A 24,068-nucleotide genomic window follows, 5' to 3' on the forward strand; every position below is an offset into this window, starting at 1 on the left:
ATACAATGCAGTTCACCCTAAATTACATTTTCTTCTTTTAATTTATTTGCATGAAAAAGATGGCATGGCATAAATCATCTTGTGTAGGTTGCTGGGTTATTTGCATTTCAGAGGTTGTTTTTAACGTTGGATTAGAAAGGAATTTGCAGTTGAGAAGCTTTGAGAGGCATTAACTTTTAGTGATTGCTGATTCTCAAAAGGTGATGAACGATGTTCATTCTGCTTAGGACAAACCTCCTGAAGTTTGTGTCTTTCTAAAAAAGCTTGTCTGAGGCAACGACTGAGAGCCGGAGAGCTCGGCTGTCATTTCAGGGAGCAGCTCCTGTGGGGAAGTGGGACAGGGATCCCGTGGGATCAGAGGCCGGTCTCTGCAGACTTGAGTGCAGAACCTGCCCCAGAGGCACGGGGGTGCAGGGTCTGGTGCCTCCTGAGGCGGCTGGAGACCAGGCAGGAGACCTGGGAGGTGCCTGGAGGTGCTGGTGCTTCAGTGCCGAAGGGCCCTGAGCTGCGGCCCGCTGTGGTGCCCGGCCTGGCCTGCCTCGATGCGCCTTCAGGATGAGAACAGGATTTTTAACACCTAAGTTGGTCAATCCTGACACTTTTCATTTTTGCTTAAAACAGGTCAGTGGGAGGAAAAGTGCAATGCCACATCTGTGCTGTTAGAGCTGCTTTGGGGGGAAGAGGGAGGAGAGCTTGCTGGGCTGGAGCAGCGCCGCAGGGAGGCCGGAGCTCCGGAGTGTGCGCGGGCTCTTCTCGCAGATGGCGCCGCGGTGCTGGCTGCCGGCCTGCGCGGGCCGTGGGCTCCACACAGCGCTCCAGCACCAGGCAGCCAGGCCCCACGCCACAAGCAGAGCAGGAAGGAGGCCTGTGGGTAGTCGGAAAGGTTCCTCATGAGGAAGGATTTGGAGAGCTGCTTAGAATAGAGGTTGGTCACACAGGTCTGTGCAGCATCTCCTGGTGCGTTTGGTACTGCTCTTCCTTGCTGTCCTTGTGTAACAGCATCTGGCACAGGGCAGCTGGAGCTCTGGAAGGCTTTAAGGAGGCTGCACATGGCTATTTCCTGCTAAAGAAAGAAGTATGATGAGATGTTATAACTTGAATTCAATACAGCATGGAGCACACAGGGAACAAAACAGTAAAATGTATTTTATTAGTGATGAGCTGAGGTTGCACATGAAAGAGCCTGTTAAACATCTGACATGTTAAATGCATTATATTTCCCTTCAGGAAAGAAGTAGTCAGAGGGACAAGGCTGATGAACTGAGCTTATTAACTTGACTTGGCGGTGATGAGAGTGATATTGACAAAAAGGCCGCGGTAGACTTCAAACACACTTCCTGCACTCGTGAGCCGAGAGCACTGCTTTGGCAAAAAGTGGGAGCTGCTTTACACGGGGATGCAAAGTCTGCAGCGAGAGCCTCATCGTCAGAAGTTGAGCACAGGTCAGGAGTTGAAAGCAGTGAAACACATCCATCTCCTGCAATGGGTGGGAGCTGGAGACCATCAAAGCCAGCCCCACTGTGGGCATAATCGAGGTGACTGCTGAATCACGGGATGAAAGGGACCTGCTGGAGGAACGAGTCCGCTTGCTTGCTAACAGGATGCTATTCACAGCTCTTTAAAAGTGTGGGGAAATTGATCGTCACTTCACTATTTTCCTTGCTTATTCATCTGGCTATAAACCTTTCAACAGGTTGCTTACTGCTCCACTCAGCTTATTCTCTGTTAGGGTAGATCTACAGTCAAGTGGTCCTTAATGATACACAAACATCCTAATAACATTTGTAAATTGAATCCTGGAGCTGACTGGGACTATCTCTAAGTGTCCAATGTAGAAAATAATTTCTAAAGTCCAAGGTGACAGCAAAACGCCTTTTACTTTGCTGAAATACGTAGTATAACAATTATTGTTTTTTTTTTTTTTTTTTCTTCTTCTTACAGAGGACTGCTCCTTTATAGTTTTCTTCTTGAGGTGGCTTCCTTAGCCTGAGAGGACTATACGACACAGCTTTTGCTAAGTGTGACTGACCTGCTTGTGCTTGAATAATAAGTTCTTGTATTTGTTGTTTTATCTATGCCTCCTTTACTTTCTGCGTGGGCAACAGCTATCTAACTTCCACAAGTAACTTTTTCTGTATCTTTGCAGTATCTGCCTTTATGTCCTGGATGTAAGTTGTTCATTAGTACTAGGAGTGCTTGTCTTTCATGACATCTGCTTATTGCTGGTCCCCCAAAGACCAGCAGAGAAATGCAGAGGAAATTGGCAGATCTAATTTGATTACTACTTTGTCAAATGTATACTTAAATGTGTGAAGATTTGTCCAGAAGATTTCTGCCTCTTATTATATTTCTTAATGTTAAAAGGTGCTTTTTGTTTGTTGGTTTGGTTTGTTGGTGGTGGTTTTGTTAGTTAGTTTGTTTGTTTTTAAAGAAGGTGAAAGAACTAAGTGAGGCAGCTTGATGTCTTGTACTAAGCTGTCAGTTTAATGTGTTCTGCTAATGTCAATACTGTCCAGTCAAAGCACCACATCCTGGTCTTCTCCAGGTGAACAGCCCTTTTTGTGTCTGCAAGCCAGGGGCTGTGCTTCCTGGTGTGTTTCCTAGGTGGTAGTCCAATGCATGTTGCTCTTGGCCAAGTTTTCTGTGGAGTGGGGTAACGAAAAGACATAGATCCCAGTTGTCAACTCATTTTCAGTGGAGAAAATGAACAATTTTAGTTCTTTAAATGGCGTAGAGGAATTAGTGTTGCTTGTTACAGCTCTGCTTATAAGCAAGGGTTTCATGCTGGAGGAGTTGCACAAACCCACCATTTCCCCCAGTGTCCGTATTGGACTTCTTCCCAGGCAGCCCCGCGTCACCACGGGGCTTTGTGGGCTGCTGCGGGCACTGCGTGGGAGGGTTCTGCTGCAAAGCTCTTCTGCTCCGACCCACGGTACCATCTCGGTTGTCACAGAGACAGAGAAATAGCTTATCTAGGAATGTATTTCTTGGTGTGGTTTATGAAGGAAGAAATGACTCTGCCAATTTTATGAGGGTTGTCCTTGTAAGCCTTGCCTGTGTATTGGTTTGTATGAGTGGCTTAGACTTGAGGCTTTAGTCATTAGCTCTAAAAAACTTGTTAGTATTTGAAACTATGGCCATCTCTTCTGCAATAGAAAGCATCTTTGTTCCAAAGCCTTCCTCTTATCCCTCCGTGTTATCCCTGCTATTTTTTTCATGGAGAATATTGAGGCATTCTCTCAAAAGAGATTCTTGTATTTATTGCTCAACATTATGATTACTATTGTGTAAAGAATATGTAAAATGTTTAAATCGGCTCTTTTGCATCCACTAACTTGTATAAAGCCTTTAGAAGCATGAGAATTAGAGGGAGTGTCATTGCCCGGTCTAAGCAAGAGCAGATATACGACCTAGAGGGCTAAAGGAACTTATCAGTATCTGAATGCACTAGCCTTTTTTTCTTTTTAATAGAAACTTAATATTCTACATATAAATCATTGCCAGGAGGTCTGGATCACATGCTGAGTTTCTTGGCCGCCCGCTTGTGTTCTTCAGTAAAGTCTCCAGAAGCTCTTCATGAGGATATCACAAAGGAAAGGATACTGAAATTTCTGGGAGGTAAAACCATACATCTAATTGTGGAAAGCACAGGCATGGTAGTACTCCGTGTTAAAAATATCCATCCATACACTTAGGGAGGTGAAGAATGACAAGGCACGTCCTATAAATCAACACCCATGTCTATTCTGTCATAACCATACAATTTAGGGGTTATATTAGAATACTTATAGAGATGCAGGTGTTATTTTCCTATTTCTGTAACTTTTTTGTTTTGGTAGAATTAGTATTCGCTGAATTGATGTGTATACATTTTTGTACTTTCTGTTGCCTAGGGCTATTGCACTTCAGTCTTTGATCTTGCACGCTAAGCTGGTTGGAGGTTGGCCAGTACTTGGATGAGAGATTTCATAGGAATTTCATGATGCTGGGAGGAATTGTTTTTGACTGGAGATGGCACTTTCTCCTGTGAGTCAATGCCGAAAAAATACCCCTGGATGGCACCAGGGTGCCTGGAATGTCACAGGCTCCATCTGTAGAGGAGACATAAAATGTGGCCATGCAATCTGATTTCCTATGAACTACACACATCCTGGCCAAAATAAGATCTATGTAATTAATCCTGCAGTCAGAAGTTTCACATAATATATTATCTCTCTCTCCTAACCTATTGCTGAGGTTTTCTGTGCAGAGCCACAGCATTTCTGAGAAGGATGAAGAAGGAGATCATGTCTGTGGACAGATGTAGTCATTATGACAGCATTTATTGTTGTGTATGTCTAGTGTGTGGTGAGGTGTGCAGGTACAAAACAAGTAACCATGTAAATGTTTAGCCAGTTAAGAAAGCCTGTTAACTCCCACTTGAATAGAGGTGTGGTTGTTTTTGTACACACTATGGCCCATAGACTACTTCCTTTCCCAAAGGGGCATGTAATGAATCTTGGCACAGAGGTGCTTGGGGCTGGATCCACAAGCTGCCTCTGAGAGAGACCTGGGGAGTGTGCTTTGAAGGGCTCTCTGGTGCTGCAAGGGGGATGTCCTGTGGTGGGAGATTTCCCTACATGAATGTGGAAAACATTGGTGAAAAACTGGCCATAATTTTTAAAGCAGAGACTTTTATAGCAATGCTCTGCAAACGGTGTCTCATTTGCCATTAGAGAGTGACCCCTTAATCACATTGACAAGTAATCACTCACATGAGTAATCCTATTGACATCAGTTGGACTGGAGCTGCATCATTATAATTTAGCAAATAACTACTCAGTTGTTTAGAATATAAATGCTTCTAATTTATGTGGAAATTGAAGGCATTTCTATCTCATTCATTAAAGAAAACATGATGTGAATTATCACTTACTTAACATATCCGGGAAAGGCAGTTTTAAAGCTGCATAATGCAATAAATAGAATGAATCTTTTTTTCTTCAACCAATGGCTACGTGAGATTCCCAGTTAATGTTTCCTGTGTTTTTCTGTTACCCAAATGGTGAACTCAAGCTGAGTTTAACACTGGCTTCTTTCCAGATAAGTCATCGTCAGTGGTGAAGACCTTTTGTTTTGAATTTGCTTAGTTCATTGGTTAGTGGTGGATGACTCCAGTGTGGTCCTGCAGAGCTGCATGAATTTAGAGAGTTAATATGAGTGAGGAGCAAAAATATTTATCTGCTGGAGAGTTGCTGATACAACACTTGGGTTATTCAAAGTGTGGACCAGCTGTAATAACCTGTTGTATTTTCTGTGGACTGGAGTATGACTCCACTTTTTGGAAGCCATGGAAGTCCATTGTCTTGCCAAATTCTAGTTTGGAAATTGGATCTCCTCTCCTTAAACTTCCCTGCAGTTCCATGCTAGTCAAAACTTGCCTTTAGCACCTTTTCCCAAGCCGTGATCAGCATTCAGCTGCTGCCATGCTGTGCCCAGGGGACAGTGAGATTTAATGCATGTTTTGGGGTCCTTCAGGCTGAGTACTGAAATAGCCAGCAGTACCACCACCCATGTTGACTGTCTTTGCACAAGCATAATAATTTTCCCTGATTTTCAGCCTGGTGAAATGTTAGGGGTTTAAAATTTCGATTAGTCTTGAAGGTGGTAGGGGTTGCCCAGATAATAGTTTTTTATATCTTTTAAGACAATTTAAGACAAGTACTGTTTTCCTCTGATTTGTCCATCGTGAACTCAATCCAGCGTTCAGTAAGGCGGTGGGGAAGCCATTTCCCAGTGCCCCTGGGGTCCCATGTGTGTGAGGGGTGCCAGACCCCGGGGTCCGGGACAGTGACCTGGGCTGAGACTCCTCGGTGGTTGGCGGCCCCAGAGCTGAGGTGAGACAGGGAAGAGCTGAGAAGCTCTTTGGGTTTCCCTCTTTCTCAATGGGATCTCATTTTGCCCTGTGTACACTAGATAGCACATCCTGCAAAGAGCAATACCTGGTGCTGGTACCAGCTCAACTACAAGGTGTGGAGTGGGCTGGGGAAACAAAAAACGTCTTCTAGAATAAAGAGAGAATGCACTGAAGCATATGAACAACAAGAAAATCCAGACCCAAGTGTGTGTAAATACATATGGCACAGCTTTTCTCAAGCCACACTTTTATTTATTTTGGTAGCAGGGTTGGAACGCTATTTTTGTCTCTTCTCCCTTTGTTCTTATTGTGAAACACATTGTCAGAGCATTCCTAATCAGGAAGAGAGAAGTTTCAAAGAAGAGATTGTCTCTTTTTCAGGGCATTCTCCCACACCTGAGAAATGGATGCATTTTTGGTAAATACCCATTTTTTTTTAGGAAAAACTGTGTGCCAGCTGAAATTCATGCATAATCTCCTGCGTAGTCAGAGTAGATAGCTTAAAAAGAAATCTCTGTAGTAACACAGGAAGAAAAACAAACTGATAACTCCTGCCAGATTGATGGCTTCTTCCTTCATCTAAATCTTTATAGATTAGCATGTCTATTTTCTGTTCATGGATATGTTTGTTTGCACTATATCATCTAACCTAATCTGTAAGGGAAGTATATTTATCCTCGAGCTGTGAGGCATTTATACTGTTCACTTGTCACCAAGAATAATGGAGAGGATAGGTAAGATAATTTCAACCATATTAAGGGCTGAGAGATGACTATAGGTATTTTGATAATGGGACACTCAGAGTGAATAAACTGAAATGCTTTTGTTACATATTAGCTAAAAATACACCTGTTATGGTCTTTTTCCTGTTTTTCTTTTGTCCCACTGCTGCGTGAGGGCACCTGGTGTTCCTCAAATACAGGTAGACATTGATAGCCACTGTGGGCTCACCCAAGAGACCACCCGGGTGAAAGATGGGAGGGTGCGTGAGGAAGAGAACCTCCAGTTCACAAACAGTGGTTTGGGTTAAGTGACCTCAAGTTGCCATTTCCGCACAGTTCCCCCCTCTCTTGTAAATGGCAAATAGTTCTGAAGATGGGGGAGACGCTTTTGGGCACAGTCAGTGCCAGGGATGATGCAAAATTCCAGGTCACAAAGGTACTTCTGGATGACAGTCGGCTGGGGATTTATTTCCAGACCTAACGAAGCAGATGATGTCTGAAAGCCCTCTCCTAGTCTTTATTCAGTGGGCAGCCCGTGTGCAGGTAAGACTCTGTTAGCTGGCTGCTGTTTCGTATTCAGGTGTCAAAAGAGCTTTCCTGCAGCCCTGCTGCTTTTCCGGATGCTCTCCATTTTCTGTGCATTTGATCCTTCCTTTCTAAGCTTAACTCTTTGTAACTGCCTTTACTACCTTTCATCTTACTGATTTCACGGTACTTCCACAATCATCAAGAGTGTTTTGAATTCTGATCCTGTCCTCCAAAGTGCTTGCAACCCCTCCCAGCTTGCTGTCATCCACAAATTATATTGGTATCTTCTCTACTCCAGCATCTGAGCCTGTTCAGGAGCCTCCACTTCATCTGTCCTCTCAGCTTCACAGGGGACACTAATAACAACTCTTTGATTGGTGATTTTCAATATATTTGTAGCTACTTTATGTTAGTTTTATTTAGACTATGCTTTTTTAGCTTTATTTATGAAATTGTTTTATGGAATTGCATATAAAATCTTGCTCACTGAGATATGCCATATCTCATATTTCTTCAGTGATGAGGTCACTTACCCCCTCCTGTGCTTTCCCTCCTCTTCTCTGCCCAAATCCTCCGTAAGTTAGACTTTTTGTTATTTATTTATTCTTGAGAAATTTATAAACTTATATTGGCTATGTCTCTTGGGCCACTGTCTAATCTTCTAGGTGATGACAACTTGATTGATGAATAATAGATTTCGGTATCTTTGCAGCTGCCAAAGGGAGTTGTAATTTCTAAATGCATCCCTTAAGATAGAAGTAGTGTTTGTCCTTCTCCAGAAGTTTGTGTTTAATCAGCTCAGTTGTCTTTCCAGTATTGAAAAACTCTTTTCATTGTAATTTATAACAGAAATATTCAGAAATAAGCTATTTACATTGCATGACTGTGTAGATTATGGATCTAATGTTTAGAGTGCTACAGAAATTCTGTAAGTGATATTCCTGGCTCTAGAAAATTTAAATATTTAGTAGGCATGGTAGGCAACTGAAAGAGCTGAAAACAAATACAGAGGAAAATTAATTAAACTGCTGAGGTTTAGATTAGTGGCACAACAGAGGCTGAATATTTTGGAATTTTTTGATGGAGTATGAAAAATATGGAAAAAATTAAGCTGGTCCCTTAAAGATACTCCAAGTTGATGAATAACATGAAATGTGATTTTATCCTTTCAAAGATGGAGATTTTTTATAGTCACTAAAATCCACCCCCCCCCAAACTCTGAAAACAGATTTTTTTTGTTTGTTTCTGTTATTCTGTATTGTATTTCCAATGTGAAAATTGATATACCTGACTCATAATGTTAGAAAAACAAGCAAACAACAACTTGGGGAAAGCCAAATTTCATCTTCTACTATTACTATGAATACAAACAAAAAGTGGTTATGAATTACTTTCCATTGATAGAAGGAATTTATTTGTCCATTTATTTTACTGGAGTGTCTATTGAAATTGAAGTTCTTGATTAATGATCTGCAGGAAGTAAAGCTGAAGAAATCTGCTTTTGTAACCACAAGGAAACTCCGAAAGGATGTAGTGGCTTATATACAACACTTACCCTAACCAAGACTGGAAATATAAAGCATGCAAACACACGCGGGCAGAACACCGTATAGAGTTAAGGGTCACTCACAACTGTGCAAAATATTACTCCTGCAACGTATTTATATGGAAATGTGGCCGGTAACTTGTTCAACAACCAGGTTGTCAGAAATAATCACTAAAGAAATTATAATTCACATATAAATAGATCCAGGGTATGTGTAGGACATTCAGCTTTCCCGAGCATTCATTACTTTTCAGAAACCTCTTCCAAAATCGTGGAGCTAGTGCAGTGCAAGTGCTCGTACAGAGCCTGTTAACTCTGTCGTTGCTTTACACAGATCCTCTTATGCTTCTCTGCTATATTTTTATTTTACTTTCTTCCTAGGTCGTTTTTTCTTGTGCATCTTATCCTTTACCATACAGGATATAAATTATCCCTTGTGTTGTTTACTGGCCTGCACCACTCTATTCCTTTTAGCTGCTTATACTTGCAGTTACAAAATGCAGATGTGCCAGACAGCCACTTTACCGTTATCTGAGAGCTTTTCTGCCTATAGGCCCATTGTATTCCTTAAATAGCACAGCTTTCCCTGCTTCAGCAGGTTCTCTGAAATTAAAAGGCTTTTCAAGACTGCTGTAACATCTTATAAATCATACATCATATGGACCGTTTACTGTACACAGATCTTAACAAACTCATTTTTCAGCTTGCTGGTGGCTTTCCTAAAGCCCACGCACAGCATGCCACTGGTGAGGCCGTGTGGCCGGCTCTCAGTTACTACCTCACTCTTTCTGTTTGGCTCTTTTCAGCTATTTTGGGATTACCAGTTTTGCAAGGCCCTAACAAACCTAGCCTTATCAGTGTGGAAGATTTCACTGCAAATGGTGAATATATTTCCGTGCAAGAAAGGGAAAGGTATGCACGCAGATGGACTGCATGCGTTCCCCTTGCAGAAGCGTAGCATCTAATGAACATCTGCCTTATAAATGCATGGCTTGATCTGAAAACTCCCTGCTACTCACACAGGTACTTGCTTAATGTGCCCTCATCGAGTTCAATTTAACCTACCTGCAAGAAAATGAAGCTCACCTCAGTGCTTGGCTTGTTGCTACACGTGTGATCCAGTCTGCGGCAGTTAACTACAGCCGTAGCTTTGTGCTGACCCACAAAGAGACACAGATACAGAAAATTTGCGTAGTGTGCAAAAAGACCATATAGTAAAATTTCTCCTCTACAGCCTGAGCTACTCATTCAGCCTCCAGTTCAGACAGGACCCCTCAGCTTCGGGGTTCCTTGCGGCCAGGCCGGGAGCGTGAGCTGCGGGGGAAGGCAGCGGCCGCAAGCAGCGCGGCCAGGCCGGGCAGTCCCCGGCTCGGGCTGCTAGCCTACAATAAAGAAAGCGTTTTTCTGCAGAAGCTCTTGCTGTGGAAAAATGGTATTCACTTGAAAAATCTAATTTGCCATTGAAAAAGTCTTGACATTAAAGAGTTAATTAGTCCTATTAAGAATTTAGCAGGAAATTGTTCGCTAAGTCCTGGGCCAGCTAAGTCCTTTGGGGGTCCTTCGTTGGACTTGAGTGGGAGTTCAAGAAAAATCTTTTGTTACAAAAATAACTGGAATCAATACTTAGATTTCATCCTGAGGAATGAAAAGTGTGATAACGTGTTAACTGCTATTCTGGCTTCTGATATACTTTTTACATTATGAGAACTGATGAAGCATTTTATGAGAGAAAAGTGAAAAAACAACAACTCAGGGAGTATTCCCCTAGGCTGATGAGTACATGGGATGTGATAAAATACCATTATTAATCTCAGCTGGGGGCAAATAATGGTTTCACTGTAAAAAAAAAAAAAAAAAAAGGCAAACAAACTACAACCACTTGGAAAAACATGTTGAATATAAAAGCAAAAATTGCAGATGTTACATGACGTTTTGTGGCTAATGGTCCAAAATCCTGCCAAGTATTGAACAAAGTTTTGAATGCAATTACTTCTCTATATTCAAAAGAAAACAAACAACAACAACGCCCACCACCACCACCAAAAGCCATTACAGTGAAGATATCCAGTGTTTCAAAAAGTGCTTATTTACAAATATGTCTGTTTTTTTTTTTTTCATTCTCAGGAGGTCCTCTCTTAGCTGAAGCACTGTCCATTTTGCGTCCCTGCGTCTGCTGCGCTTCTGCTCACCCCTGCAGCGCTGCAGCCCCTCTCCTGCGGCCCGGTTTTATCGCCCAGCGGGACCGGGCTGCACCCGCTGCCTTCCTGCCCCGTGACAGCAGCCCCCAGCCCCACGGTGCCGCTCCCCTGCCGGCTCCTCGGGGCCGCGGCGGCTCGGCCGGGGTCCTCCCCGGGCTGGGGCTCAGCGCTCGGCGGCTCTGCTCGTCTCTGGGTGCAGCAGCCCAGGAACACTGCCCAGAAGAGGTGCTTATGGGATGCTGCGATAGTTTTTGGCCGGGCATGTATAATTAATTTAATCTTAAATCAATTTACAGTATAAATAATGAAGCACCTCTTAATGGACTTTCGGCTGGTTGAGTGTCAAGGCAGATTGCGCAGCACGGAGAGAATGGAGAGGAACAACTTCCCCCGTTGCGCAAGCTTGTTGCAGAGCATGAATAAATCATTCTGTCTTACTGGCAACTGTTTCATACTGCTCTAAGATTTCTGAAGTTAACTTCCTTCTAATTTAACATATGCCAGCGTTTTAAAAGCAGCCTTGTTCTCTTAAGAAAAAGCACCTAATTTATGCGCTGCTTTTAACTTTTAATAAAAGAGCATGCTTATGAGCTCTGAAAAAGAGAAATAGCTGGGAATGAAAGTCATGCTTTCCACCAACTCTGAGAGGAGCAGCTACAAAGGGAAGTGATCAGTACTTAACTGCATCTCCAAAGTGCTGAGAGCTCTGCAGTGCTGCTTTGAGCTCTTTATTTAATTGTATGAACTGTTCTGTTTTAAAGGCACTGGATAGGCTCTTCCTTCACTCCCATTCAAATATTACCTCATATTTTTGGGCTGACTTTCACATTCTGTCTTTTGGGAATTTTGATACTTTTCTGCCCAGGAATGATGTTACTGTGAAGATGCTGTGTGCTGCTGCTGCTGTTCCCCTGCCCTGAACGCTGCTCTTCCTAATTTCTGAGACAATACGGAGAATTTTCACACAATTTCATCTATTAAAATCAACCACAGCTATAATGGCAAAGCTGTTCGCAGTACGTCAAATCTGTAACTTGCTCATGAATCCCAGTAAGTTTTCCGTTGCTCTCGAATGTGAATGAAACAAAGATAATTCATGTAGCAAATTGATTTATAACCTTGATTCCTCCTCTGTGGTGCACTTATCACCGTACTTCACTTTAGAATGGTTCTGGGGACTTCTCTAGGAGAAAAAGCTGGTAAATTTAGGGAGGGTGATTTTTACTAACCAAACGGTTGGTTGGTGGTTGCTTGCACCTTGATGCTTACTTGGGTGTCTCTTCCGCCCTAAAACAAGGTCAGTGTGATCCTGGCTTTGGCAGGTCGCTCAAGGTGTGTCTGAGCCGACACAACCTCTTGGTAGGTGTTGTGCTCTCTGGAAAGCACCGCCGCCTTCCCGGCTCGCAGGGCTCCCGTGGCATCTCCTGGGCACTGGGCAGCCTTCGCTGGAGACCGGAGCTGGCTGCCGGGTGGGCATCGGGAGCTCGTTCAGTGCCTCACCTTCCCGGAGGCTTTGGCTTGAGGCTTTGAAGGGTGCACGTGATGCCGGTGGCCGTGAAGTGAGGTGCTGCGGGAATCGGGTGAACGGGGCCGGTGAGGAGGGAGGGAGCTCCTGCTGCTGCTGCCAGGCAGACGCGCTGCCGGGCTTCGGTCGGTGCCGCTGTGCTCCGTGCTGGCGTTGCAGCGCACCGCAGCCTAGCCGAGGGCTGCAGAGCTCAGTTTCTGTCTGCCCACTTCCCACTGGGAAATTCAATCCTCTCTGCACCGTTGTCTGTAATGAAGGCTTCAGTCACCTTGGCTATTTAGAGTCTGCCCTAAATCTAAAAAGAAAGAGGTTGGTTTTGATTCCTCCTCAGAAAATAGCTGCTTGTGGTAAGTGTTATGTTATAAATAAATAAGAAAATCCCCATGTTATTTCACAACAGGAAAGATTGTGTTCTGAATAGCTAGAGTCCCAAATTTTTTTTTTTTTTTAACAAATATAGTATTCTTAATGGTCAAATTTACAAGGTTGATCAAGGCTATCAGGAGAGTGAGTTTAGCTTTGTGTGTTGTAAGCTCAGTGCTGCCCTGCTGCTGACTTTTTCTCTTCTTGTTTCTTTGTCTTCTTGTTTTACTTAAATACAGGCAACGTCCCTACAATGAATGGCTCTGAGCCCAGTCATCCCTTTGTTGCGGTATCAGGAAAAAAACAGATAGATGTTGCCATTTGCCTAGGTAAGATAAATACTGATTAGGTGGTGGGTTTCTCATCTGAAGATGGATTGAGCAATACAAGCCATTCTCACTTGAATTTCTCTTTTCAGGTGACTGAGAAGCAATTTCAAGCAACAGGGAAGTTCTGCCCTGGTACAGTTCATCACTTTGTTTCTAGCAGAGAAATTAGTCTTGATGTAAATAAATAATGGAGGGATTGTAAAAGGCAGAGTGATGCAGCACTTTTCTCCATCTTTTGATTGCTACCTTGCAGAAGCCATTGCCATGGAGAAGTGCAATCTGTGGTGCGGTAGCTTTCTTCTGCACAAAGATGGCAGCGTGATTAGGCACATCACCTTCTGTGAATGCCTCCCAGTTTTATAACCAGAATGCCCTCCTGATTTTATAAACAAATCTTTTAGCAGCTTGTAAAGGGCTTCTCCCTCTGATCACCCCTGTTCCCACACCTCTGCTGAAGGAGGCTTTCTTTTCAGCTTCCTTCTAGTTTTCTATGGTCTGGAAAGTCCAGAGGTGCAAAACAACTGTGAAGGTGGTAGCACATACTGTATCTCCATGAGAGCATGGCTGGGAATTTGCAACTTTATTTTGAATCCAATTTTGCAGGTTAAAAGGATGGAAGTGCACTGTGTAAGTAGTCAAGGTCCGCGTGCCTCTCTGGATCGAGATTGTTGCAAAATTAGATTTCATTTATTAAACCAGTGCATTACTTCTGTTGAGAGACCACCACCCCTTCTCCCCAGAAGTATGTTTAAAAATTTCCATGGTCTTTTGGGGTACCAATAAGTTATTCTTAATATTTGCTGCTTTGTACTTCCATATATACTGTTTGCTTACATTAACGGTAAGCATGTTCTCTGCTTTCTATAACTGCTACCAGCAGAAATTTCATTTCTGAGAGCAAAACAACACAAGTTTTGGGGATTTCAGCTTGAGAAAAATGAATCTTATACACACAAGAGTGTTTTGTAGGTCTAGAGCACAGCTATCTATCACTTAATAAAAGATATATCATGCGATTTTTTTGGTCTGCAGACAGACCTGAAGCGAGGTTTGTGGCTGCGCCTGAGCTTGGTGCCACGCACACCTTCCCAGTTTACCTTCCTTTCCATTTCAAGGTCATGGGAAAATTACTTTTGCCGCTCCTTCCACTTCATATTCATTCATCATTTTCATATGGTAACTACACAGTGTGGTGTCATGTGTTGTGCAGCTCAGCCACACTGAAAGCTGCCAAAGTTAAAAATCATTTTTTCTCTGAACCAGAAACAAGGAGCTGTTTCTTATCACACTTCAAGAAAGTGAAAAGTAGAACTAGTTCAAAAGCTGTGGGTTTTAGTTTTCCCATTCCTCATATGTCCTTTGGAATTCAGAAACTTTTTGTGATCATTTTGGACTGAAAGTATGAGCTTTTGATGATTTCCTTAGAAAAACTACCCTAAAATGCTGTTCAATATATAACAAATAACATAATTTGTGAGGTTACTAAATCATGTTCCTGTACATCACTTCTTTTTGTTTCTCCCGCTACCCATCCTGAATAGGAGGAGGAGTTGTGTGACACTGGGGGCTGGATGGTGGAAATCCAGCCCACGTTTGGCATTTGAATTTTCTTGTGTTCCAGAGTTAAGCAGAAATGAGTGCTAAAAGTCAGTTTAACTAATGTGGAGGATGCTTTCGTTCACTGCGATCTGTAGCTGGTGGCTTCACAGGTAGTGCCAAAGGGCTTGATCCCAGAGTTAATAAAGACCCAGACATTTATTGATTTATCTCTGTTGTTCTCTCTGATGAACGGGTCCCTTTCTGAATGAAAACCATTCTTCCTGCTGAGACAGAAAGTGATTGTGATTGAAAGCACTTGTGACCCTGAAACATGACAGTTTGGGAGGTTTTTTTTCAGTTAATGAGATATTTTTTTTCTTCTCAGCCAACTGGCTGGCTGCCAGTGAAGCCTGATCCTAGGTCCTGCATCCCTTTGCAGGAGCTGGTAGCTGGTGCCTCCTCCAAAGAGGTGACACACAGAGCCAGAGGGGAGTTTAGATCTGTGTAGTATGGCGTTGTCACAGCCCAGCTGCACATCTCCAGCTCCCCATCATGCTGTTTCGAGGAAGCACACGTGTCATTCTCCTAGGTACTAAGGTGCCTGGAGGAGAATGTTTCCGTCCAGTCTCTTGCTTAAGTAGAAAGGTTTATTTAAATAGGTCTTGGATGTGACTTATCAGGTTTATGCTTTAGAGACCCTCCAGTAATTTAAACTCTATTTTTTCAGAGCTGACACTAAATCTATGGAAATAAATTGCTTCAGAATGAGCCCCACCACCCCAGCACTGGAGACATGGCCAGGCAGGGGTCTGGGCCACCAGGAAAGGGTCCGAGACAATCCCGGGGACAGCTGCTAAGGGGACGAGCTGTGGTGGTGGTGGTTGTCCCATCTCGAGCGGAGCCTGGAGGCTGTCTGGGAGATTTACAGGAAAGTCAGCTTTCTTCTTCAGGAGAGGTAATGTGAATGCAGGTAGGGAGCAGTGACAACAAAATGTGGGTGGTTCGTGTTTCTCATCAGCTTCCTCCAAGCCCAGCTTCTCTCTGCGTCGTCCCGCTCTGGGATTCCAGGTCTGCGTTTCACAGCTAAAATTGCCACTGAGGAAGAGGGGACTGTCTGACGCCAAGAACACGGGCTTGGCAGCACATAGGTTTTTCCTTTCCAAAACAGAAGATTTCTTACTCTGCCATGTGGGAATTCAGTTTTTCCCAAGCGCTTGTTCTGATGTCTGTTCCTTTCTGAGCGATCTGTTGGTTTTTGAGGCTGGCACCCCATGTGAAGCAGGAGGGATTATACTTACAGATTAGTGCTGCAGCGATAGCACAGCACAGTGACAAGATGCTCCACAAAACACAGAAAAGCAAAGACATAAGATACAGGGGAAAAAAAAAAGACATTTAAATTTGTTACTAGGAGGAGTAAAATAAACATGGGAACATTTCCCAGGAGAAGAACTTGTTATGGTATATATGTAAAACTATAGAGGGTCACATGTGTGGTATTTGCAGAAACATGTTGCTCTCAGTCGTGAGTTACTCTTCTGTGATACTGCCTCTCTTTGCCAACTGTATGAAGCATACCAGGTTAATTTGCCCCAAACTGGTAAGTACTTGACCTTTTTGAAGATGTTATGGTCAAGAAAGATCAAAACAGGGAAAACTGCAGTTGTTTGATTTTTTTTTTCTTGTGATATTTCAGCCACAAACAAAACATCTTTGAAGCTATTGAAAAAGTCGGTTATGGTATAAAAGAATGTTTCTACTGAAAATTTTAAGCCAGCTTCGCTGAGCAGGGGTGGTTTGTGGTTTCCTCAAGGAGTCTGTCGCTCGGGCAATGCAGCATGAATGGGGTGGAAATCTGGTCTGTATGTCCCAGGGTAGCTCCTATGCCATGGGACTCTGTGCTCGGATATTCCTTACCTTATTTTTTTCATTTTATTTTATTGCGGTTACAGAAATTAAGCACAGTTATTTAATAAAGGTAATTATGAGGATATTGAATTAGGAAAGGTTAAACTTGTTGAACTGTAAAATGTTTGCTGCTTTTGGTATTAAACTGATCAGTTTGTTGCAGGTATTTATTGGTAAGAAACTTGAAGAATCAGCGCATATTAATACAAGGCACATTTCTAACTCTTCACAGCAATTATTTGATTAGCATTGCTTACAGTTCTTACAGAACTTAAATAAGCAGAGTGCAAACAATCGTTCACTGAGTCCAGTCAGTTGGTGCAGGATGAGCTCTAAGAGCGGAGGCAAGCCTGGGAGCGGCAGGTCAGGTAAAGGAGGTCGGCAGCCGGAGCGTGGGTACTTCAAGGCCACGCAGCACTGCTTTTCTGTCGCCTCATTTCCCAGTGAGTGAATAAGCTTTCATAACGTGGAGACCTTTTTGCATAGGGCTAACAAGAAATACAACAAAGATAGTAGCAGGAACTTAGTAAGTTACTGCTGCCTCCTTGGTGTAGACTGAACTGTCGGGCATTCAGGTATTTCCACGTGGAAAATAAATCCGTGTGGATTCCTTTAACTAACTTTGGTTGGATACCCGGCAAACGTCCTTATGCCTTCTGGTACTCATTTGTCTGAATTTGTCCAGGCTCTACTAAAGGTATTTAAAAAAAGTATTCGAGACCTCAAATCAGTAGAAAAATACCCTCTTGTAATCAGAATCTTCTCAGCATTTATACTGGTAAATACCCACTTCTAAGCTGGTGATTACATATTGTTTTTCACTCTGTGGTCTCACACACTCAGGTTTCTTCATATAAAAATGTAGCTTATGTTCAGATTATACTTCCATAAACACTCCCTTGGAGATCATCTAACAGATTATTTAGTGTTTTTCTTTTTTACACGTGGTGTTAAAAAACAAGGCTTTTTTAATATATATATATTTTTAACTCATGTTAGTGATCTGTTTTCATCTCCTTTGGAAACTTTTGAAATACTTCAAAGCTGGGCGTTGGCATACAGGGGGTGGTCGCAACTCTGCACCTGACAGAAGGTGTGCTTCCTGTACCATACGTAGCTCGTGGTTTATTCAGGAGCTCAAACTGCTGAAGTGGTAAGGGTGGTGATATATTTGCTGCATTCTTCAAGGCACAAACCTATTAAATTTGTTAGGTTTGATATCCTCTGGTACCTGCTTGCCTGATGGTATTAGAAGTGCTGGGACCAGCTCTCAGGAAATGCGGCGCTGTCACCCGTGGGTCGCAGCTGCCCAGAGCAGCGTGCTTCTCGACAAGGGGTCTGCCATCAACGCTGCTGGGAGGTGGAAGAAACACGACAGCCCTGTTATGGTCTGATTATCCCCCAAAGCGATAAAATATGTTTTAAACTGGCTGAACGGGTAATGCTCCCTTGTACACACTCCTAATCTCTTTAATCAGGCAGACATCGTACACGCGAGAGTTACCAGGAATCGTATCCTTAGGCACATGATGCCAAAGTGGAAATTTACTCTGCATCATATATCGTTCATAGTTACGCTTTTTAATTCTGTGAAGCAGGGCTGTGTTAGAGAGATGCATAGCTACATGATTTTATGCTCGTCCCCCGGGTGTGGGCAGCGTGGGCAGGCACCACCCTGCCGTTAATTCCCAGCACACCGGGAGGCGATGCACCTGACCCGCGTACGTGCAAAGTGCTGAGTGAGCTGTGGTAGTCACTGGGGAGAAGAGCAAAATTTAACATCCAGCTCTGGATAATTAAAGAGCATAAAAAGACCAAGTGTACTTTACTGTATTTACTTCACATGGCTCTTCAATATCTGATGAAGACTGCTTCTTATTCAAGCTGCACCCTAAACTCTTAGAAATCAAGAGGAGCAGGGTGAACAAAAGTTAAGACGTTTAGCCACAGAAAAAACTCTGTTTAACACTTCAGAGAGTGAAAAGGATGAAGAGAGAACTGCAGGTGGGAGGAGAAATACATCAAAGTACCTCTTCTTTGTTGGGGCGGGTTGCTCTTATTTCTTAAAACAAAGCTGCAATCTCAGTGTTGCCATTTTGGTGCTGTTTCATGGCACGATAAGATAAATTTGAAAGGAGCCTTTGAACTAGAATCGTAATGAGAACTTACAGCCATAGTTGGTTTGTGTGCCCCAACTTGTAGCACTTCATCTCTGCTTCGTACTGAGGTAGCTATAGGCATGTACACGAAGCTCAGAGCAAGTATGAAGACTTCTTATCAAGATGACTTATTTAATCCTCGTGACAACTTATTGTTGGAAAGAACCAAAGTACAATTTCTAAGAATTACTGGAGAAAAGAAGAATTTAAGTTAAACATAAAGTACCCACTTTCTGAGATGTGGTCTTAAACATTGTAAGATAAAAACACAGTCAATATTGTAAGCTCCAGTGTCTAATGCTCAAAAATGGTGGAGTTAAGATTAATCTTGTTGAAAAAAGATTACAGCAGATATCTTCATCCTGTTGCCCCCTCAAACAGGCATTAGTTATTGATGGCACATTGTAAAATACTTGCTGTATTTTTATTTTACTTAATAAAAACGCATCATTGAACCTCAAATGTGATAAAGAATTGTTCAGCCAAATGACTTTCTTACAGACCAGCTTTTCACTCGAGTTCACCACGAAAGCAAGCATCTGCCGGAAGGAGATGATTCTTATTCAAAAATCCAACCTGTAAGCGTTAAAATTACATATTTAGGTGAAGATATGGGGGAAAAAATACTGTCATTGGTATAAATTCATAGGGAGTTGGTTGTAGGTATTTGCAATACATTATCTGAGTATATATTTTTGAATATGTATTTATAGGCGGACATATTTACAGCAACTGAATAATAATAATAATAAAAGTACAATAGTATTTTTCTTTCTTAAAAACTTAATATGGGGTGCAATGTGGCTTCCTCGGCTGACTGGTCGTACAAGCAGGACACAAGTAAAAGTAGGTAGAGCATCATCTCTAATCACCAGAGAAACCGCTTCCTGCTCCTGGGCGTGGAGAGCCCGGCGTCTCCAGTAATTTCAGTCAGTCCAGACCTATAGCCACAGAAGCGTTAGGTGACCAAGTCCCCCGTGTATTTATAGGACTGGAGAAAGTAAACAGGAATTAGGCATTTAAAAACCCCTTCAGGCATCCTGGGGCTCAGGTCACATTGCAGGTTGTTCGGATTAGCAGGCATTGGAGCAGCAGAAAGCCCTCGGTCAGGTACGTCTCAGGGACAAGTGTAGGTCTTCAAAGGGTGATGTATCTTTGCAGGTCAGTTGTCTTTATTTGTTGTCCTCATTTGAAAAAACTTGTCTTAATAATACTGATGTAATACTTGCCTCAAACATACTTCTGAGTTTAAAATTGGCTTTTGATCACTGCATTTAACTAATCTAGTGGAAAAGTTCAGTACTGGACAGATTATGGCTTTTGGGGAGTACAGCGATGCCTTTTAGAGTCTCCTCAATGAAATCGGATCTGTTGTTCTGCTTTAAATACTACTGACAAGGTCAATATAACCAAGTATGCTTTGACAGGGAACATTGTCTCATCTCATATATTAACCATCAATTGGAAGACGACAGAGTACAGCATTCTCTAAATACCACAATCAATAAGAGTTCAAGTGGCATAACATTCAGTGTCCAGTGAGAACGGGATGCCTTTACCAAGCAGCCTTTCTGAAAGACCTAAATGGGGATGTAGGACAGTCTAGCTCGTTCGAGGGAGATGCCTATCACTTCATCTCAAGAGAAGTAAAATGTATGAAACAAAAAACATGATCTAGGAGAGACAAAGGACTCAACCCTGATTTCTTTACTCATCTTTTTACTTTGAGTGCCAGTGGTACAATCTCAGCACCGAGGAGATGCAACATTATTATATTCACCTTGAAGAACAGAGGTGATCCAATCCTAGATGGAAGTAACTATTATATTGAAAAGTGACATTTGTGTGACATTTTCAGGACAGGAGAAGAATAATAATTAAGACGTTTTTATGGAGTAGCACTGCTTATCTGCCCATCTCCATGTGCCTTTCAGAAGTGTAGAAGATGTGTCATCACCTTCTGACAGAGAAATGGCTTAGCAGAGCTGGGGAGGACACTGGATGATACCTTCAACCTCTATCCCAAGTCTTATCTGGCCTGCCGTGAAACGGCTGAGCAGCAAACTGTGGGGAACATGCTGCTGCCCAGACACGTTTTTCCTGTTATCTCCCAAGCACTGAGCAGGGCTGTGGCTGGGCAGGAGCAGCAGGGAGGCTGGTTTGGAGGCAGAGACATGGGTCACAAACATCGTGTAAGCAAGAGAGTGCTAAAGAGCCCCACGAGGTGCTAGATTCTATCTGGAAAATAACTTCAGGGCATTCTCTTGGACTGTTGTGCAGCACCTTGACCAACGCAGGGTGCCATGAGGATTTCACAGCTAACTGCTGACTGCCAAATTAACTTTTTCTTGAAGTGTGCTTGCCTCTATCTCATTAATGGAGACTGTGCAACTGATTTACAAGACATGACAATGAAATGAAAGCTGTAGCTAAGGATTTCCCAGGTCTGGCCTTCTGCAGACACCAGTTTGCTCTCTGATGAAAAATTTCAAGATGTGCCTGTCCATTGCTGGTAATGTGGACTGAAAGTGAACGTCTTTACGTCAAGACTGAAGAGGGTAAGGCTGCGGTGAGCTAACATGCACTCTTGTCCATACGGTTACATGTCTAAGTTAAAGCCTGTGAGACTGGACAGCTTTTATTGCCTTTGACATTCACTGTTGGTCTATCACTTCTCAGGAATAAAAAAACGTGCTCTGGCTATCAAAACCTTTATGATCTGAAACTTTTCTATTTGCCAAAGTACTTGAGCTCCAACTGAAATGAGGTAAAATTGAATCATATTAATGCTGAGGAGTTAAACTCAAAAGGAGGTTGTTTATTGTTAATAAATGTTAAGGGAAAATTTAAAAGCATGAGCAGATATCCAGGGAAAGACATGGTTTGCTGTGACAGTGAAAGGTGACCCTCTTGGTAGGGTGTGTGTTCGTAAATACACAGTGGAGCGGTAATATAAGCAAGTTGCACGCAGACTCCTGCTGACAGTGGATTAAGGCAACGTGAAGCCGTGTAAGTACACCGTATACCTGCCTGCAGCACGGGGGTGCATTGGGTGACCGATCATCGTGGCCGCGCTGTAGGCACAGCGCACTGCCGTGCGGTTTTACCTACACCAGGGACAGCACAAGCGCGATCTGCTCGTGAGCTTGTGCACTGCGGTCTGGTTTGCTTGGACCTGCCTTTTGCCTTTAAAGTGATCTCTGTTCCTTCTAATCAGGCAGCAGAGACCAAAGTGCACGTTAGACGAGATTATAAATGGCTCCAGGAACTCGTCTGTAACTTCAGACTGCGCGACCTGGAACGGTGTAGAGCCATGGGGCTGTTGATTGTGGTGTGTTAGAAGGGCTGGATAGGGTCCGGACAAAGGTCCGTTTCTGAGTCCTGACGTGGTCATTAGGGAACATCAAAAGGAGAGAACGAGAAGGTGACAGCTCTTACCCAGCTTCCACAGCTTCCACCTGCACTGTTGCATTTAGCACCCATTGACAGCCTTTTCGGCAGGAGTTTGCCCCTTGTTTCCTGAGCGCATTCACACTTTGTGCTTTTCAACGCATTCCATGGCAATGATTTCCAAAATGTAATTATGTGTACTTCTTTTTGTTTGTTTTAAAACTGCTGCTAGATAATTTAATTTTGTGTTCCTTGTTCTATGTGAAAGATTAGTTTTTCCCTATTCACCCTTAATCTGCCATTCACAATTTTATATAACTTCATTGTAGCCTCTCCCATCGTGCATACAAAACAATTACATACATCTCACATTTCTTTAGCATTTGATAAGCCATCAAATGTAAAAATAAGAAAAACATCCCCCTAAGCTATAGCATCAAAAAATCCACAGTTGAAAAATAGCTGGAGATTTGCACTGACTCCAGCTATTTTGGCCAAATAGAGATCAGCCTTCTGGGCAGATTTACACCTGCAATTACAGAAATAGATCTCCCTATGTGCAGGCTGGAAAAATGAAAAGTAACTCTTGATCTTCCTCAGCAGTCAATGTGCTGTCCTTGCTAAGCTATAGGAGCTAGTGCTACTTGTATTTTATTTCCTCTGACACAGACACAGGACTGTGGAAAGCTGCCGTAGAAAAAAAAGTGAACAGCAAAAACTGTGATTAATATGAAATAACTAATTGTGCCAGAGCTCTGGAGGGAGAAGTAAGGATTAGAGATAAGAGAAGCACAAATCTTTCTGTTTGTTCTTTTTAAATGGAAGACTACTATTGTTTAAATTTCTTCTCATTGGTATGCTATATAGAGTGTAGCTAAAATTTCTTACTGCATTTTGTTTGCAAATGTTTAAAAGGGCGACCTTTCAAGTAACTTAATGAATATGCCAAATACCTAAATATCAATCGTTTCTTTTACTAAAACATTGGCTTTGGTCTGTCTTGCCTTATGGAAAGTGGATTTTTCAGCCTATTTGCTAGCCAGCTATGGTGACGATCAGCCTGTTTCTAAGACTGATTCAGTGGAAAACACAGCTGGGCATGCAACATCCAGAAGCTGCTAAGTTACACGAAAAGAGATGCTTTGAAAAGCAAGGTTGTGGAAATCCGAGTGCGCATTTGTCTGTTCAGATGGTAACTTGGATAGATGGGAAACTGCTTAGACACCTGCAGAAGAGTTTTAGCTTTAATGTTTTCCCTACTCAGCAGTGCAAGACCCAACTTTTCAAATACGCGGGAGAGGTGAAGGAGCAGACACGGCCCCAGGTTTACGGCTGGTGGGGAGGGCGCTCCCCTTGGCGGTGGTGCCTGTGCTCGGGGCACAGCAGGACGCAGCGCAGGCAACGCCACGCCATCCTTCCCAGAGCCTCTCTGGGCTTAGTCGGTGCTTTCTTCAAACAGATGAGAAATATTATCCAGTTGAAAATGTAGTTGAAACACCTATGTTCTTGTAAATGCTTCCATTATAGTAAATCAGCCTCTTGAGGGAGAAACAGGTCATGTGGAGGTTTCTTTGCTGGCTCTGCTGTAAGTTCCTCAGAGCAGAGATATTTTTGTATCCATCCAGCCCAAATACAACAGGGCTCTGGTCCCTCAGCCAGGACAAAGGTGTCTGGCAGGTGATCTGCTCCAGGGCTAATTAATAACTCCAATAGAAGTTAATTAAATGTGATGTATCTGTATTTTTCCTAGTGCTTTCAAATACCATGATATTGTAAGCTCCATTTAGCTTCATACAGTAGGAAAGACAGGTGACGAATGGTATTCCCATTGCAAGTTAGTGTTTTTAAGTGCCATGGAAATAAGAAAAACTATTTTCAAATTGCCCAGGTTCTGAGCATTTCAGCCTGTCATCCAAGGAAGGGGAGCAGGTAGGTGCAGTGTGAGAAGAGAAATGGATTTTCCAG

The 24,068-nt window shown here is 42.8% G+C and overlaps 1 long non-coding RNA gene across 1 annotated transcript in view; it reads left to right on the forward strand.

The window, feature by feature from the left end:
• The window catches only part of LOC310881357, a 96,803-nt gene extending 73,141 nt beyond the window's left edge, over positions 1 to 23,662 (forward strand). Inside the window, exons 12-14 of the long non-coding RNA XR_014572315.1 lie at positions 1,228 to 13,107; positions 13,197 to 13,239; positions 15,374 to 23,662. This is a non-coding gene — a long non-coding RNA (uncharacterized lncRNA). The remainder of the gene's footprint in view (positions 1 to 1,227; positions 13,108 to 13,196; positions 13,240 to 15,373) is intronic.
• Positions 23,663 to 24,068: the final 406 nt, after the last annotated feature.

The sequence above is a fragment of the Anser anser genome (assembly GCF_964211835.1).
Source record: "Anser anser genome assembly, chromosome: 14".
Taxonomy (NCBI): Eukaryota; Metazoa; Chordata; class Aves; order Anseriformes; family Anatidae; genus Anser; species Anser anser.